The following is a 17,198-nucleotide window of genomic DNA, read 5'->3' as shown; positions in this document are numbered from 1 at the left end:
CCTAGTCATGTATGGATGTGAGAGTTGGACTGTGAAGAAAGCTGAGTGCCGAAGAATTGATGCTTTTGAACTGTGGTGTTCAATACTCCTCAGACTCCCATAGACTGCAAGGAGATCCAACCAGTCCATCCTAAAGGAGATCATTCCTGGGGTGTTCTTTGGAAGGAATGATGCTAAAGCTGAAACTCCAGTACTTTGGCCACCTCATGCAAAAAGTTGACTCATTGGAAAAGACTCTGGTGCTGGGAGGGATTAGGGCCAGGAGGAAAAGGGGATGACAGAGGATGAGATGGCTGGATGGCATCACTGACTTGATGGACGTGAGTTTGAGTGAACTCCGGTAGTTGGTGATGGACAGGGAGGCCTGGCATGCTGCAATTCATGGGGTCGCAAAGAGTTGGACATGACTGAGCGACTGAACTGAATATTTGTTTCCTGGAATCAGATGGAAAAGAATAATCTCTGTTGTATAGTTACAAAGTTGTGCCTGACTCTGCAGCCTCACGGACTGTGGCTTGCCAGGCTTCCCTGTTCTTCACTATCTCCTGGAGTTGGTGGTGCCAGCCAACCATCTTTTCTGTTACCCCCTTTTCCTCCTGCCCTCAATCTTTCCCAGCATCATGGTCTTTTCCAGTGAGTTGGCTCTTCGTATCATGTGGTCAAAGTATTAGAGCTTCAGTATCAGTCCTTCCAATGAATATTCAGGGTTCCTTGGTCCAAATAAAACTACCTCTTTAATTTTCATTCTTCTAATGATATGTGACTGAAAGTAGACCATGAAGACAATAAGCCCTAGCTCACCACTCCCTCCCTGTAGCCACACCAGAGCCGATTGTCCAGAAAAGGGCTAGAAAGATAGGACAATCAAGGACATATCAAGATATTTTTAATAGTGGTATAATAGCTTTCATGTCCTCTGCAAAGCTCAGGGTGATAGGAAATACGGTTACGGCCTCTTTGGTACCACGGCAGGATATTTTATCCTTGGCTGAGTTTTATTTCTTTAGATTGAAGTATGGTTGATTTACAATATTGCATTAGTTTTAAGTGTTGGGTTTCCTTAAAGCAGAGGCTTTTTTTCTGACTGTGCTGTCAGGCATGTGGGATCTTACTTCCCAACCAGGGATCAAACCTATGCCCCTTGCATTGGAAGTGTGGAGTCTTAACCACTGGGAGTCAGGAAGGTCCCTAAAGCAGGATCTTAATGATTGCACTGTAGGCCATTTGTAGTGTTTTTCCAGCTTTTCCTCAGATCCTAGGGAAAATACCCAACACCAGAAATTAGAATCCAGGATGGCTAGATGACTTGAGTGAGGATATTTGTTTAAGCCACCTTTTAGAAGCACATTGACATTTCTGCTTTCATCTTGAGTGGTAGATAGCCTACAACATTAGGTGTGTTTGAATGCAGAAGGAGTGATTTGTGGCTTCTGAAGTACATGAATTTGATACTGCAATCCTAAAAGCAGTTGCTGATGTTATAAACTAGGTTAGTTCTGGTGGTGTCGTCATTTGTGAATGAGGAGGGGGGAGTGCTGAAATGACCATTACTGTGAAGGGGTTAATTGAATTCAGAATGGTCAGGAGAGCATTAAGCATTGGACGTTCAGGTCTTGAAATGGCAGAAATAGCTAATAGTGAATAATGTCAAATATTGAGCATTTCCCATCTGCCAGACATTTTACATGGATTATTTTATTGAGTTGTCTTAACAGTTTAAAAGGGGTGGGAAGGTGAAGCTGTTTTGGCAGTGTTACCCAATTCCTTGAATTTCAGAAGGCATTAGAATGTGCTTTCCTTTGCTGAGATTTGTATTCAGTGGCCTTTAGGTAAGAGCTACACAGCTTTTGGCTCTAGGTATGTGCCTGATCCTGCTTCAGATAAGCCACATAACGCAGTAGGCCCTTTGGGAAGCATGGTCGAGGAGGTTTTTACACTGGCCCTCTTGAGTGTTGGCGCGAGTCAAGTATACTGGTCACTGCACTACTGAACTTCTGAAGCTTGTGTAATAACTTCACTGTGTGTCTAAAGGACATTTATATGAGTTAGATTCTGAGAATTGACTCTGATTAAGAAAAATTATTTTTCACTTTTGCTATCTACCACCATAGCCTTGTTATTCCTGAAGATAAAGGAACATTCACAGGGGACTTAGATTGACAAATGTATTAAAGACAAAAAGGAAAACCTATGATTTATTTTAAGGAGGTATGTGTGGAATCGGATATCCCATCCTCCAGTTTTTTTTTTTTTTTTTTGAGAGAGAAAATGTGGGTTCACAGCAAAATTGAGATGGGACAGAGGTTTCCCATATGTCCTCTACCCCAACATATGCATAACCTCCCCTACTGTGAACATCCCCTATCAGAGTGGTAAATTTGTTAAAGTTGATGAACCTACATTGACATAATCTCCTGGAATTTACAGTTTACATTAGGGTCCATCCAGTCTTAGTGTACATTCTCTGGTTTTGAAACCATTCACCTCAGATTGGAAGCTGAACCCATGTGCTGGGACTCAAGCCCAGCCAAAATCCACAACCAAGATCACACATCTAGTTTCAGGACTTAATTACGCTTAGGTTCTTCATGTCTCATGCCAGAAAGAATTCAGTGAGAAAGTGATAGATAGGAAGTGGATTTATATAGAGAAACACTCCACAGAGCGTGGGTCATCTCAGAAGCTGAGAGTGGCCTCGAAATGTGATGAGGTTAGCTTTTATGGGCTGGGAAATTTCATAGAGAAATCTGCATGCAGGTCAAGAAGCAACGGTTAGAATTGGACATGGAACAACACATTGGTTCCAAATCAGGAAAGGAGTACGTCAAGGCTGTATATTGTCACCCTGCTTATTTAACTTATATGCAGAGTCCATCATGTGAAATGCAGGGCTGGATAAAGCACAAGCTGGAGTCAAGATTGCTGGGAGAAATATCAACAACCTCAGATAGGTAGATGACACCACCCTTATGGCAGAAAGCAAAGAACTAAAGAGCCTCTTGATGAAAGTGAAAGGAGAATAAAAATTTGGCTTAAAACTCAACATTCAGAAAACTAAGATCGTGACATCCGGTCCCATCACTTTATGGCAAATAGATGGGGAAACAGTGGAAACAGACTTTATTTTGGGAGGCTCCAAAATCGCTGCAGATGGTGACTGCAGCCATGAAATTAAAAGACACTTGCTCCTTGGAAGAAAAGCTATGACCAACCTAGACAGCATATTAAAAAGCAGAGACATTACTTTGCCAACAAAGGACCATCTACAAAGCTATGGTTTTTCCAGTAGTCATGTATGGATGGGAAAGTTGGACTATAAAGAAAGCTCAGTGCCAAAGAATTGATGCTTTTGAACTGTGGTGTTGGAGAAGACTCTTGAGAGTCCCTTGTACAGCAAGGAGATCCAAACAGTCCATCCTAAAGGAAATTAGTCCTGAGTATTCATTGTAAGGACTGAAGCTGAAGCTCCAATACTTTAGCCACCTGATTCCAAGAAGTGACTCATAGGAAAAGAATTTGATGCTGGGAAAGATTGAAGGTAGGAGGAGGAGAGGACAGGATGAGATGGTTGGATGGCATCCATGGACATGAGTTTGAGTAAACTCTGGGAGTTGGTGATGGACAGGGAAGCCTGGTGTGCTGCAGTCCATGGGGTCACAAAAAGTCAGACACCAATGTGCAACTGAACTGAATTTCACAGGCTAATGAGTTGGAGAATTATTTCAACTCTTTTGGAGAAGGGACAAACTTCCAGGAATTGGACCACTGCCTACTTTTTGGTTGATGGTTGGCCTTGTTCTGATCAGTTTATATTCTGTCCTTGGGCTGTGTCATTCATTCAAAGGTTGTGCCCTCCTACCCTTTCCTTCCTATTTTGGTTTTGGACATGTATGACTTAACATGGCTTCCTTGGTATCTCAGCTTGTGCAGAATCCACCTGCAATGAAGGATTCTGTCCAATAAAGGACAGAAATGGTATGGACTTAACAGAAGCAGAAGATATTAAGAAGAGGTGGCAAAAATACACAGAAGAACTATACAAAAAATATCTTAATGATCCAGATAGCCATGATACTGTGATTACTCACCTAGAGCCAGACATCCTGGAATGTGAAGTCAAGTGGGCCTTAGAAAGCATCACTACAAACGAACCTAGTGGAGGTGATGGAATTCCAGCTTAGCTATTTCAAATCCTAAAAGATGATGCAATGAAAGTGCTGCAGTCAATATGCCAGCAAATTTGGAAACCTCAGCAGTGGCCACAGGACTGGAAAAGGTCAGTTTTCATTCCAGTCCCAAAGAAAGGCAATGCCAAAGAACATTCAAACTACCACACAATTGCACTCATCTCACACACTAGCAAAGTAATGGTCAAGTCTCCAAGCTAGGCTTCAACAGTTTGTGAACCAAGAATTTCCAGATGTTCAAGCAGGATTTAGAAAAGGCAGAGGAACCAGAGATCAAATTGTCAACATCCATTGGATCATAGAAAAAGCAAGAGAATTCCAGAAAAACATTTGTTTCATTGACTATAAAGGCTTTGACTGTGTGGATCACAACAAACTGGAAAATTCTGAAAGAGATGGGAATACCAGACCACCTTACCTGTTCCCTGAGAAACCTGTATGCAGGTCAAGAAGCAACAGTTAGAACTGGACATGGAACAATGGACTGGTTCCAAATTGGGAAAGAAGTACGTCAAGGCTATATATTGTCACCTTACTTACTTATACACAGAGTACATCATGTGAAATGCTCGGCTGAAAGAAGCACAAAATGGAATCAAGATTGACAGGAGAAATATCAATAACCTCAGATACGCAGATGACACCACCCTATGGGAGAAAGTGAAACCAAAGAGCCTCCTGAAAGTGAAAGAGGCGAGTAAAAAGCTGGCTTAAAATTCAACATTCAAAAAACCTAAGATCATGGCAAACGGTCCCATCACTTCATGGCAAATAGATAGGGAAACAATGGGAACAGTGAGAGACTTCTTTTCTTGGGCTCCAGAATCACTGCAGTTGTGACTGCAGCCATGAAATTAAAAGATGCTTGCTCCTTGGAAGAAAAAATATGACCAATCTAGACAGCATATTAAAAAGCATAGACATTACTTTGCCAACAAAGGTCCATCTAGTCAAAGCTAAGGCTTTTCCAGTGGTCACGTATGGATGTGAGACTTGGACTATAAAGAAAGCTGAATGCCAAAGAATTGCTGCTTTTGAACTGTGGTGCTGGAGAAGACTCTTGAGTCCCTTGGACAGCAAGGATCCAACTAGTCCATCCTAAAGGAAATTAGTCCTGAATATTCATTGTAAGGACTGATGCTGAAGCTAAAACTCCAATACTTTGGCCACCTGATGTGAAAATTGACTCATTGGGAAAGACCCTGATGTTGGGAGAGATTGAAGGCAGGAGGAGAAGGGGATGACAGAGGATGAGATGGTTGGATGGCATCACCAACTCAATGGACATGAGTTTGCGCAAGCTCCGGAAGTTGGTGATGAACAGGGAAGCCTGGCGTGCAACAGGGGATCACAAAGAGTTGGACAGGACTGAGCAACTGAACTGAATGGCTTAATTTTTGTTATTCAGTCGCTGAGTCATGTCCGACTTTTTGTGACCCCAGGGTGGTGCTAGTGGTAAACTTTTGGGGTCCTTCAATGGACTGGGACCTGGCGGTCCAGAGGCAGCGGTAAGAAAGTGAAGGAGAGAGTCCTGGTTTACGCAGAAAACCAATAAAGCCCTTGACACACGACTTGCGTCTCTCACGAAGGCACCGGGCGCCTTCTTGAGAGAGTCTTAGAAGCCCAGGCAGGAAAGTGAGCAAGACGGGTTTCTGTGCTCCAAAGAATCAGCTGAGGAGAGAGAGAGAGAGATAAAGAAAGAAAGACAGACACGGGGACCCAAACTCTGATGGAGCAAAGGTGCTTTAATGATTGTGAGTATATAAAGGCTGTGGTACAAGAAGTTTCTTTCGACAATGATAAAGATCAGAAAACCAAATGTACAGCACTGTCACCAAGGGAACAAGGGATTAATAATGGTCACAAGGTCAGGAGACAATCCATATCTCAAGAAAGGGGATTGAGACTAAGCAGTTTTGTCATAAAGAGAATGTTTACTAACAGAGATTCAAGCTTGTCTCACACAATGATCTCAGTTCCTGGGAGCAGCATGCTGTTCTGCTTAAAAAGAAACGAAGGACTTGTGAGAAACAGCACATAGGAATCCTCCTGTTAAACATTCCCTGACAGTAAACCCACCTGCCAATGCAGGAGGCATAAGAGACACAAGTTCAATCCCTGGGTCAGGAAGATCCCCTGGAGGAGGCCATAGCAACCCACTCCAATATTGTCTGGAGAATCCCATAGACAGAGGAGCCTGGAGGCCTCATACAGTTCATGGGCTCACAAAGAGTCAGACACGCTTGAAGCGACTTAGCATGCATGGACTACAGCATGCCAGGCTTCCCTGTCCTTCACTATCTCCTGGAGTTTGCTGAAGTTCATGTCCATTGAGTTAATGATGCTATCTAACTATCTCATCCTCTGTCATCCCCTTCTTGTCCTGTCTTCTATCTTTTCCAGCATCAGGGTCTTTTCCAATGAGTCATCTCTTTGCATCAGTGGCCAAAGTATTGGAGCTTCAGCTTTAGCATCAGTCCTTCTAATGAGTATTCAGGATTGGTTTCCTTTAGGATGGACTGGTTTGATCTCCTTGCTGTCCAAGGAACTCTCAAGAGTCTTCTCCCACGCCACAGTTCGAATACATCAGTTCTTCAGTGCTCAGCCTTCTTTATGGTCCAACTCTCATGTCCATACATAACTACTGGAAAAATGATAGCTTTGACTAGATGGACCTTTGTCAGCAAAGTGATGTGTCTGCTTTTTACTTTTTTATTAATATTTTGTCTAAGTTTGTCATAGCTTTCCTTCCAAGGAGCAAGCATCTTTTCATGGCTGTAGTCACCATCTGCAGTGATTTTGCATCCACTATTGTAGTATGCAGTGCTCTCACTGCCCCAAATATGTTCTGTGCTCCACCTGTTCACAACTTCCTCACCCCACCCCATTCTGTTGCATTCTATCTAAGTGTGATAATTTACTTTTCTCTCTGTTAGCCCAAATTCATTTTTGATCATACTGAAATGATCCTGGTATTCTATACTCTTTAATTAAACATCTGGTATTTTGTACAGGACCGTTGGAAACTAGTCAGTTGTTTAGGCTTTAACAAGGAGAGTAAGTGGAAGCTTCTGCTTGCTTTTCATCACTTAACAACCTCTCCTTTCTGAAGACCATTAACTTAGTTGATATTTTAATACTCATAGTAAATTCAAGCAGTAAAGATGTATACAAAAATCTCCCCCACCTTACATCCTGTGAGGTTCTTTTAATGATTCTAGATACCTCCACAAGCATACATACCAGCATGTGCCTTTTGTATGATGGTCATGCTATATCCCTCATGATAATCATGAACAGTAAATTGCTTCCCTGGGAGTAACTTGGGTTTGCTTTACAATTGTCCTTCATCATCTCCTGGAGTTTGCACATAGTATTCTGTGTTACTCCTGGCCCTTTTCAAACAAATGGTCACGGACACTTCGGTACACTGCTTTGGTTTAGCACATTATCCAGGTTTTAACATCTTGGATATTGTGCCAACTGTATGCACTTCCAGTTATTTCACAAGTAACAATAGTGAGCTGGTGAACGTATGCTGGGCCTTTGATGTAGCTAAGTTTTAAACAGGGAGGCAAAATTAAGTTAATTCACAAGGTGTTTGTTCTGTTGTTTTTTTTTAATATTTATTTTAAGATGTTTGAATATGGTAATAGTTGGGCACAGTTCCAACATAGGGTGTTTGTGAAGCCCTTGAGAATTTCCCAGGAAGCAGAGCTTTCAGTTTGAGAACTGGGACAGTTGGGCACCCCAATATGGGGTTTTGTACCTACCTCTTGTGCATACATAAAATCTCTCCTGCTCTTAGCAGAATCAAGGCTCTGCTTTGGCTGTCATCTGGGTTTCTGGTGGAGGAGTGCAGGAGGGGAGATGGTAGCTGGATGGATACATTCACACCTGAATCCTAAGTCCTATTATTGGACTGGTCAGCAGGAACCCAAAAAAAAAAAAAAAAAAAAAAGCCTGTGTCTCTAGGGTTTACTGACTCCCAGCATTGCAAGCCTTGTTCTTTATTAATGCTCTTGTTTGTAAGAGAATTTCAAGGCTCCCCAAGTCTTGAAGCAAAGGAAAGAGATACTTGTCCAAAGGGGAGATGAGAAGTAGGAGTATCACAGACAAGTGACAGGATGGCCTGGGGATGGGGGACTTGGGAACCATTTTGATGTCATTGCAGCACAAGGCTGTGTCCTTTCCTCATAAGACAACTGGATGGTGAAGAAAGTGGAGAGTATACTGAGGCAGGCCTCCTGATTGCTGGTGTGTTGTCCTGCATAACTGTAGCTTTGAAGTTTCTTCATTAGATACTTCTCTTTTGTTAGCCAGGAGCTTCTTAAAATATAACAGACTTTGAAAGGGCAAAGAGATTTAAACACTCATTCAGCAACTACTTACTGAGCCACCTGTTAGGTGCCAGGTATTATTCATTTCCGTTCAGTTCAGTAGCTCAGTCGTGTCTGACTCTTTGCGACCCCATGGGCTGCAGCACGCCAGGCTTCCCTGTCTATCACCAACTCCTGGAGCCTACTCAAACTCAGGTCCATTGCCTCGGTGATGCCGTCCAACCATCTCATCCTCTGTCGTCCCCTTCTCCTCCTGCCTTCAATCTTTCCCAGCATCAGGGTCTTTTCCATTGAGTTGGTTCTTCGCATCAGGTGGTCAAAGTATTGGAGTTTCAGCTTTAGCTTCAGTCCTTCTGATGAATATTCAGAACTGATTTCCTTTAGGATTGACTGGTTGATCTCCTTGCAGTCCAAGAGACTCTCAAGAGTCTTCCCCAACACCAAAGTTCAAAAGCATCAATTCTTTGGCGCTCAGCTTTCTTCACAGTCCAACTCTCACATCCATACATGACCACTGGAAAAACCATAGTCTTGACTAGACGGACCACTATGCACCTGCCTTTTTATCCCCTATTTCTTATAGGCAAGACTCCAGCCTCCATGATATTCCCTGAGTTCCAAAGAGCAGATTCAAACAGTTCCTAATCAAGGGAGGTGGTTGTTATTTAATCGCTCAGTTGTGACCAACTCTTTATGACCACATGGACTGCAGCATGCCAGGCTTCCCTGTCCTTCACCATCTCCCAGAGCTTGCTCAAACTCATGTCCACTGAGTTGGTGATGCCATCCAACCATCTCATCCTCTGTCGTCCCCTTCTCCTTCTGCATTCAATCTTCCCCAGCATCAGGGTCTTTTCTAATGAGTCAGCTCTTAGCATCGGGTGGCCAAAGAATTGGAGCTTCAGCACCAGTCCTTCCAATGAATATTCAGGATAGATTTCCTTTAGGATTGACTGGTTTGATCTCCTTGCTGTCCAAGGGACTCTCAAGAGTCTTCTCCAACACCACAGTTCAAAAGCATAAATTCTTTGATGCTCAGCTTTCTTTATGGTCCCACTCTCAAATCCACATACATGACTACTGGAAAACCCAAGAAAGTGAAAAGTCACTCAGTCGTGTCTGACTCTTTGTGACCCCATGGTCTGTAGCCTGCCAGGCTTCTCTGTCCACGGGGATTCTCCAGACAAGAATACTGGAGTGGGTTTCCACGCCATCCTCCAGGGGATCTTCCCAACCCAGGGATGGAACCCAGGTCTCCCACATTACAGGCAGCTTCTTTACCATCTGAGCCACCAGGGAAAACCCATAGATTTGACTATAGGGACTTTTGTCCATATAGGCAAAGATCAAGAGAGGAGCAGCCACAAAACCACCTGATTAGGAGACCTGACCAGCTAAAACCCTCCACCCTAACACCCCAGTCTTGTCAGAAACCCCACCCACCCTTTTAAATTTTGTAGAAGAGAATGCCAGACTGTTACTCCCTTGATCCTTATCACATAACCCTACCAGACTATGTAACCTTTCCTTATTCCTGGGGTGGGGGTTTGGGATGGCACAGTTCTTGAGGTTCTACCCTAGTGTTTTCCCCTTTGCCTGGCAAATAAATAAATCCACTTTTTCCTTCTCCTCCAAGACTCTGTCTCTCTATTTCTGTGCACCAAGAGCCAAGATTTGGGTAGCAGCAACATCCCCATCTGCAAGGAGATTAAACCAGTCAGTCCTAAAGGAAATCAGTCCTGAATATTCACTGGAAGGACTAATGCTGAAGCTGAAGCTCCAATACTTTAACCACCTGATGTGTAGAACTACTCATTGAAAAGGACCCTGATGCTGGGAAAGATTGAAGGCGGGAGGAGAAGGGGGACTACAGAGGATGAGATGGCTGGATGGCATCATCACCTCGATGGACATGAGTTTGAGCAAGCTCCAGGAGTTGGTGATGGGCAGAGAAGCCTGGCATGCTGCAGTCCATGGGGTTGCAAAGACTCGGACATGGCTGAGTGGCTGAACTGAACTGAATATCCCCAGAGATTTTTGTCTTCACCTGCTGGGACAGAGAGGTTGGGGGCAGCAGGACAGAAGCTGCTGAATGATAACCTGTTATAATCTAGCATGGGATTTTCTGACCAGAGCCTGTGGCTGAACCTGAGCAAGCAGAACATGGCTAGGGAAACTGACACAACTATACTGTAGGGACTCATACAGATGTCAAAGGGACTGTAGTTACCGCCAGAGGATCCCCTTCACTTCCTGAGATTTCTTCTCAGTCATCAGGACTGACACAGATTGCCAGCACCTTCCCTCCAGAACTCTGATGACCTTGCCTGTTAACACCAGCACAGTATAATCAGACAAGATCTCTTTCCTTCCTCCTGCCACCAGCTCCATCAGCTTATCTCTAATTTTAATTTCCTCAATTGGGTTATTCTCAGCAGCATAAACAAACATGGCCCATTATCTTCAATCCTAAAAGCAAACTCCTTTCACCTCATAGCCCCCATAAGTGTCTACTCTTTTTCTCTACTCTTCTTAGCAAAGCTCCTTGAAAGAAATGTTATCTATTATTTTCATATTATATTCTCTTCTCAGTACACCACTTTGCTGAAATGATTAACTTTATTAAGATTACTTACATACTGCCAAGAACAGCAGATATTTTTCTGAATATTAAATTCCAGTTTCTTACATGTGAAGCAAGTGATCTAAACAGTTTCCTGGAAATAATTTATTCTTCCACCTTTACTCAGTTGGAGAAGGAAATGGCAACCCACTCTAGTACCCTTGCTTGGAAAATCCCATGGACAGAGGAGCCTAATGGGCTACAGTCCATGGGGTCGAAAAGAATCAGACACGACTGAGCGACTTCACTTTCACTTTACTCAATTCAGTTCAGTCACTCAGTCGTGTCTGACTCTTTGCAACCCCATGGACTGCAGCATGCCAGGCCTCCCTGTCCATCACCAACTCCCAGAGTTTACTCAAACTCGTGTCCATTGACTCGGTGATGCCATCCAACCATCTCATCCACCTTCAATCTTTCCCAGCATCAGGGTCTTTTCAAATGAGTCAACATCAGGTGGCCAAAATATTAGAGTTTCAGCTTCAACATCAGTCCTTCCAATGAATATTCAGGACTGATCTCCTTTAGGATGGACTGGTTGGATCTCCTTGCAGTCCAAGGGACTCTCAAGAGTCTTCTCCCACACCACAGTTCAAAAGCATCAATTCCGCCCCCTCTCCCCTACTTCAGCTCTTATTTTCTTCATGGTGCTTATCTGCTTAACAGTCCCTTATTTGTGCTTGTCACATTGGAAGATGGACTCCCTGGTGTCAGAAGTCTTCTTCTTGTTTACCACTGCCTCTAACATGGTGGGGTACAGCAGAAGCTACAGAGTATGAGATAAATACTCATTGAAGAACTGACACAGTCCATACACTGGCAGTTTTCTGGGCCAGTTAGTGGGTCACTAGTCACAGATTCTCTTGGGGAAATCCTTGACACTCAGTGGCCTATTGGCTGATTGGCCTTTCTGCCTGGGCATTCAGTAGTCACAAACTGACACCTGCCTTGTAGGACCTAATCAAACCACACTTGCCTTCACTTCACTGATGTCTTCCTGAGTCTGGCTCATAGAATGCTCAGCATCTCAGGGCCTGGGCTGGAGCTCCACAGGCCAACAGCTAGCAGGCTAGGCTGCAAGCCTTTCAGACAGATTGCTCTGTCTGGTAGTCTCTGTCCCAGTCAGCTGGCTCCAGATTCTATGCTGGTACTGGGGTCTTCTGATCCCCCACATAGGCAAACAGTGGGAAGACACAGCTGGAGTCTGTAGGTCATGCCTGTCATAGTTTTGTCATTTGCATAAGAAACTTTGATGCCCTGCACTGTCCTGCTCCTGACTGAGCCTAGTTGACTCCTGCTGCCAGGACTTGCTGTGTGTGAATTCGATTTCACAGACTGACACTGTGGTCCACAGGACTGGAACAACCACAGTGTGTGTGAAAAAGCTGTCCCAGCATTCATGCTCTAGTAGTCAGACCAGGGATCTGGACAGGATTCTGGGTCCAGAGGGGAGAGAGGGCAGGGCAAAGAGGACAAAACTTGGAGGGGAAAGGCTCAGTAAAGATGCTCTCCTTGGACAGTCATCTGGGCCCTCAGGCACTATCTGCTGCCTAAATCTAGTCAGTGTTGGCAGTTCTTGGGGATTCAAGACCAGCCTGTTGTTGTTGTTCAGTTGCTCAGTTGTGTCCAACTCTTTGTGACACCATGGACTGCAGCACGCCAGGCTTCCCTGTCCTTCACCATCTCCCAGAACTCATGTCCACTGAGTCGCTAATGACATCCAACCATTTGGTCCTCTGGCGTCCGCTTCTTCTCCTGCCTTCAATCTTTCCCGGCATCAGGTTCTTTTCTACTGTATCAGCTCTTTGCATCAGATGGTCAAAGTATCAGAGCTTCAGCTTCAGCATCTGTCCTTCCAATGAGTTTTCAGGATTGATTTCCTTTAGGATTGATTGGTTTGATCTCCTTACTGTCCAAGGAACTCTCAAGAGTCTTCTCCAGCACTACAGTTCAAATACATCAATTCTTCGGTGCTCAGCCTTCTTTACGGTCCAACTCTCACATCCATACATAACTACTGGTAAAATCATAGCTTTAACTATATAGACTTTTGTTGGCAAAGTAATGTCTCTGCTTTTGAACATGCTATCTAGGTTGGTCATAACTTTCCTTCCAAGGAGTAAGTGTCTTTTAATTTCATGGCTGCAGTCACCATCTGCAGTGATTTTGGAGCCCAGAAAAATAAAGTCTGACACTGTTTCCACTGTTTCCCCATCTATTTCCCAGGAAGTGGTGGGACCGGATGCCATGATCTTCATTTTCTGAATGTTGAGCTTTAGGGCAACTTTTTCACTCTCCACTTTCACTTTCATCAAGAGGCTTTTGAGTTCCTCTTCACTTTCTGCCAGGGAAAACCACTAGACCATTCAGGTATGACCTAAATCAAATCCCTTATGATTATACAGTGGAAGTGAGAAATAGATTTAAGGGCCTAGATCTGATAGAGTGCCTGATGAACTATGGAATGAGGTTCATGACACTGTACAGGAGACAGGGATCAAGACCATTCCCATAGAAAAGAAATGCAAAAAAGCAAAATGGCTGTCTGGGGAGGCCTTACAAATAGCTGTGAAAAGAAGAGAAGCAAAAAGCAAAGGAGAAAAGGAAAGATATAAACATCTGAATGCAGAGTTCCAAAGAATAGCAAGACGAGATAAGAAAGCCTTCTTCAGCGATCAATGCAAAGAAATAGAGGAAAACAACAGAATGGGAAAGACTAGGGATCTCTTCAAGAAAATCAGAGATACCAAAGGAACATTTCATGCAAAAATCAGCTCGATAAAGGACAGAAATGGTATGGACCTAACAAAAGCAGAAGATATTAAGAAGAGATGGCAAGAATACAGAGAAGAACTGTACAAAAAAGATCTTCACAACCCAGACAATCACGATGATGTGATCACTGACCTACAGCCAGACATCCTGGAATGTGAAGTCAAGTGGGCCTTAGAAAGCATCACTACGAACAAAGCTAGTGGAGGTGATGGAATTCCAGTTGAGCTATTCCAAATCCTGAAAGATGATGCTGTGAAAGTGCTGCACTCAATATGCCAGCAAATTTGGAAAACTCAGCAGTGGCCACAGGACTGGAAAAGGTCAGTTTTCATTCCAATCCCAAAGAAAGGCAATGCCAAAGAATGCTCAAACTACCGCACAATTGCACTCATCTCACACGCTAATAAAGTAACACTCAAAATTCTCCAAGCCAGGCTTCAGCAATATGTGAACTGTGAACTTCCTGATGTTCAAGCTGGTTTTAGAAAAGGCAGAGGAACCAGAGATCAAATTGCCAACATCTGCTGGATCATGGAAAAAGCAAGAGAGTTCCAGAAAAACATCTATTTCTGCTTTATTGACTATGCCAAAGCCTTTGACTGTGTGGATCACAATAAACTGTGGAAAATTCTGAAAGAGATGGGAATACCAGACCACCTGACCTGCCTCTTGAGAAATCTGTATGCAGGTCAGGAAGCAACAGTTAGAACTGGACATGGAAGAACAGACTGGTTCCAAATAGGAAAAGGACTTTGTCAAGATTGTATATTGTCACCCTGTTTATTTAACTTATATGCAGAGTACATCATGAGAAACGCTGGACTGGAAGAAACACAAGCTGGAATCAAGATTGCCGGGAGAAATATCAATAACCTCAGATATGCAGATGACACCACCATTATGGCAGAAAGTGAAGAGGAACTCAAAAGCCTCTTGATGAAAGTGAAAGTGGAGAGTGAAAAAGTTGGCTTAAAGCTCAACATTCAGAAAATGAAGATCATGGCATCCGGTCCCACCACTTCATGGGAAATAGATGGGGAAACAGTGGAAACAGTGTCAGACTTTATTTTTCTGGGCTCCAAAATCACTGCAGATGGTGACTGCAGCCATGAAATTAAAAGACACTTACTCCTTGGAAGGAAAGTTATGACCAACCTAGATAGCATGTTCAAAAGCAGAGACATTACTTGGCCAACAAAGGTCCATCTAGTCAAGGCTATGGTTTTTCCTGTGGTCATGTATGGATGTGAGAGTTGGACTGTGAAGAAGGCTGAGCGCCGAAGAATTGATGCTTTTGAACTGTGGTGTTGGAGAAGACTCTTGAGAGTCTTGGACTGCAAGAAGATCAAACCAGTCCATTCTGAAGGAGATCAGCCCTGGGATATCTTTGGAAGGAATGATGCTAAAGCTGAAACTCCAGTACTTTGGCCACCTCATGCGAAGAGTTGACTCATTGGAAAAGACTCTGATGCTGGGAGGGATTGGGGGCAGGAGGAGAAGGGGATGACAGAGGATGAGATGGCTGGATGGCATCACTGACTCGATGGACGTGAGTCTGAGTGAACTCTGGGAGTTGGTGATGGACAGGGAGGCCTGGCGTGCTACGATTCCTGGGGTTGCAAAGAGTCGGACACGACTGAGCGACTGATCTGATCTGATCTCACTTTCTGCCATAAGGGTGGTGTCATCTGCATATCTGAGGTTGTTGATATTTCTCCCAGCAATCTTGATTCCAGCTTGTGTTTCTTCCAGCCCAGCGTTTCTCATGATGTACTCTGCATATAAGTTAAATAAACAGGGTGACAATATACAATCTTGACAAAGTCCTTTTCCTATTTGGAACCAGTCTGTTCTTCCATGTCCAGTTCTAACTGTTGCTTCCTGACCTGCATACAGATTTCTCAAGAGGCAGGTCAGGTGGTCTGGTATTCCCATCTCTTTCAGAATTTTCCACAGTTTATTGTGATCCACACAGTCAAAGGCTTTGGCATAGTCAATAAAGCAGAAATAGATGTTTTTCTGGAACTCTCTTGCTTTTTCCATGATCCAGCAGATGTTGGCAATTTGATCTCTGGTTCCTCTGCCTTTTCTAAAACCAGCTTGAACATCAGGAAGTTCACAGTTCACATATTGCTGAAGCCTGGCTTGGAGAATTTTGAGTGTTACTTTATTAGCGTGTGAGATGAGTGCAATTGTGCGGTAGTTTGAGCATTCTTTGGCATTGCCTTTCTTTGGGATTGGAATGAAAACTGACCTTTTCCAGTCCTGTGGCCACTGCTGAGTTTTCCAAATTTGCTGGCATATTGAGTGCAGCACTTTCACAGCATCATCTTTCAGGATTTGGAATAGCTCAACTGGAATTCCATCACCTCCACTAGCTTTGTTCGTAGTGATGCTTTCTAAGGCCCACTTGACTTCACATTCCAGGATGTCTGGCTGTAGGTCAGTGATCACACCATCGTGATTATCTGGGTCGTGATCCAATGGATGTTGACAATTTGATTTCTCGTTCTTTGACCTTCTCTGAATCCAGCTTCAACATCTGGAAGTTCTCTGTTCACGTACTTTTGAAGCCTAGGTTGGAGAATTTTGAGTATTACTTTGCTAGAGTGTGAGATGAGTGCAATTGTGCGGTAGTGTGAACATTTTTTGGCATTGCCTTTCTTTGGGATTGGCATGAAAACTGACCTTTCTAGTCCTATGGCCACTGCTGAGTTTTCTGAATTTGGTGGCATACTGAATGCACCACTTTCACAGCATCATCTTTTAGGATTTGAAATAGATCAGCTGGAATTCCATCACCTCCACAAGCTTTGTTCGTAGTGATGCTTCCCAAGGACCACTTGACTTCTTGCTCCAGGATGTGTGGCTCTAGGTGAGTGATCACACTATCATTGTTATCTGGGTCATTAAGATCTTTCTTATATAGTTCTTCTGTATATTCTTGCCACCTCTTCTTAATATCTTCTGCTTCTGTTAGGTCCATACATTTTCTGTCCTTTATTGTACCCATCTTCACATGAAATGCAAGACCAGCCTGTAGGGCAACCCTATACCTGTCCCTGCCTTCACAGGGTACAGTCTGCCCACTCTGAGCCCACAGGGGCACCTACATGTTCCCATAAACTTTCCTTCCGGGAGAGAGAGTGGAACAGAGAAGAACCTGTGTTCTTCTGGGAAACCTTGATTTTTCTGCAGTGAGTCAGCCAAACCTAGGTTCAAATCTCACCTCCCCGCTTGTCTGCTGAGTGGCTGGGACAATTTTCATAATCC

Source organism: Bos javanicus, chromosome 7 (genome assembly GCF_032452875.1).
Source record: "Bos javanicus breed banteng chromosome 7, ARS-OSU_banteng_1.0, whole genome shotgun sequence".
NCBI lineage: Eukaryota > Metazoa > Chordata > Mammalia > Artiodactyla > Bovidae > Bos > Bos javanicus.
Note: the sequence above shows the minus strand (reverse complement) of the source record.